Genomic DNA, 2,331 nt, shown 5'->3' with positions numbered 1-2,331 from the left:
TTTAGGGCTGGATTTGGGGCTGGTTTGGGGTGTTGGAGTTGGATGATTCAGGACTGGTTTGGGGGATTTGGGCTGGATTTGGATGACTTGGGGCTGGTTTGGGGTGATTTGTGACTAGATTTGGGTGACTTGGAGTTGATTTGTGGGGCAATTTTGGGCTGGATTTGGATGATTTGTGACTGGATTTTTGTGATTTGGGGCTGGATTGAGGTGACTCGGGGCTGGATTTGGGGTGGGTTTTCCCTGGTTTGGGATTTGTTGCGGGATTCCGTGATTTGGGGCTGTTTTGGGGCTGGATTTGGACAATTTGGGGCTGGTTTGGGGCAATGTGTTCCAGGATTTTGGTGATTTGAGGCTGCATTTTGGTGATTTGGGACCGGTTTGGGGCCATTTGTGACTGGACTTTGTTGATTTGGGGCTGCATTTGGACAATTTTGGGCTGGATTTGGATGATTTGGGGCTGGTTTGGGGTGATTTGTGACTGGATTTGGGTGCCTGTGGCTGATTTTTGGGGGTGATTTGGGGTTGATTTTGGGAGTGCTTTGGGGCTGATTATTGAGGGTAATTTGGGGTTGGACTTTTGTGGTTTGGGGCTGGATTTGGGGCAATTTGGGGCTGCATTGGGGTGGTTTGTGGCTGGTGTGGGGCAACGTGTGTCTGATTTGGGGCTGGATTATAATTTGGGGCTGGTTTGGGGTCATTTTTTTGTGGGATTTGGGTGACCTTTGGCTGATGTTTGGGGTGATTTGGGGCTGATTTAGGCAATTTGGGGATGGATTTGGGTGGTTTGGGGCTGATTTAGGGGGATTTGTGGTGGATTTTGGAGATTTGGGTGATTTGGGGGTGATTTTGGGGGTGCTTTGGGGCAATGTGTGCCTGATTTGGGGCTGGATTTTGTTGATTTGGGGCTGGTTTAGGGTGATTTGTGAGTGGATTTGGGTGATTTGAGGTGATCTGGGGCTGTTTTGGGGTGATTCCTGGCTGAATTTTGGTCGTTTGAGGCGATTTGGAATTGGATTTGGGCAATTTATGGCTGGTTTGGGGCAATTTGGGGCTGGATTTTGTGACTTGAGGCTGGTGTGGGGCACTTTGGGGCTGGTTTTTGGCAAGATGTGGCTCATTAGGGGCGGGATTTTGTGTTTTGGGGCTGGCTTTGGGTGGTTTGCAGGTGGCCTTTGTGATCAGAGGCTGATTTGTGGCAGGTGTGGGGCTGGTTTAGGGCCGAGTTCTGGGGCTTTGGGGGTGGATTTAAGGGATTCCCGGCTGGTTTTGTGCCCCTTGGCTGGAATGTGAGGCTGGATTTCATCATTCACACCTGGACATTGGGGCTGTCCTGCTTTGGTCACCTCTGGCAGGTGAGCTGGGGGAATTTGGGGGGACTTTTGGAGACTTTGGGGCTGCTTTTGGGTGCTTTGGGGCTGCTTTGGTGGCTTGGGGCTGGATTTTCCTAGTTTGGGGCTGTTTTTTGAGGCTTTGGAACTGGTTTGTGAGGCTTTGGGGCTGCCTTTCTGGTGCCTTGTGCCTGGTTTTGGAGCTCAGTGACTGCTTTGGGTCCTTGCAGATTTTAGTGGCTTGGAGCTGGATTTTGGGGCTTTTTTGTCTGTTTTTTTGGTTGACATTTTTCTTTCTCTCTGGTTTTGGTGCTTTGGGGTCAGATTTTGGTGCTTTGTGGACAGGTTTTGGTGCTTTGGGGACAGATTTTGGTGCTTTTTGGCTGGTTTTGGTGCTTTGGGGACAGATTTTGCTGGGTTTGGGCAGTTTTTTGGTCCTTTGTCGCTTTTTGGTGCCCAGTGACTGGATTTTGTTGCATTGTGACAGTTTTTGGTGCTCTGTGACTGTTTTTGGTGCTCCCTGGCTGGGTTTCATTTTGCATTTTGTGGCTGGGTTTGGTGCTTTGTGGACAGGTTCTGGTGCTCTGGGGCTGTTTTGACTGGGATTTTGGGGGGTTTGTGGTTGATTTTGTGGCTTCTTGAAAGTATTTTGTTCCTTTGTGGCTGTTTTTTGGCACTTTATGACTTTTGGTGCCTTGGGGCTGGTTTTTGGTGCTTTTTTGGCTGTTGGTTTTTTCTTTCTGGCTGATTTTGGTGCTCTGTGACTTTGGCACTTTGGGGCTGGTTTTTGGTACTTGATGTCAGGGATTTTTGTGATTTGAGGACAGATTTTGGTGCTTTGGGGCTGGTTTTGGGGGCATTTGACTGGGGGGATTGGCTCCTTTTGGCTGTTTTTTGGTGCCTTGTGACTGATTTTGGTGCCTTGTGACTCTCTTTTGGTGCCTTGTGACTCTCTTTTGGTGCCTTGTGACTCTTTTTTGGTGCCTTGTGACTCTTTTTT

Source organism: Corapipo altera, unplaced genomic scaffold (assembly GCF_003945725.1).
Source record: "Corapipo altera isolate COAL_440 unplaced genomic scaffold, ASM394572v1 218, whole genome shotgun sequence".
Classification (NCBI taxonomy): Eukaryota; Metazoa; Chordata; class Aves; order Passeriformes; family Pipridae; genus Corapipo; species Corapipo altera.
This window is presented reverse-complemented; position numbering follows the sequence as displayed.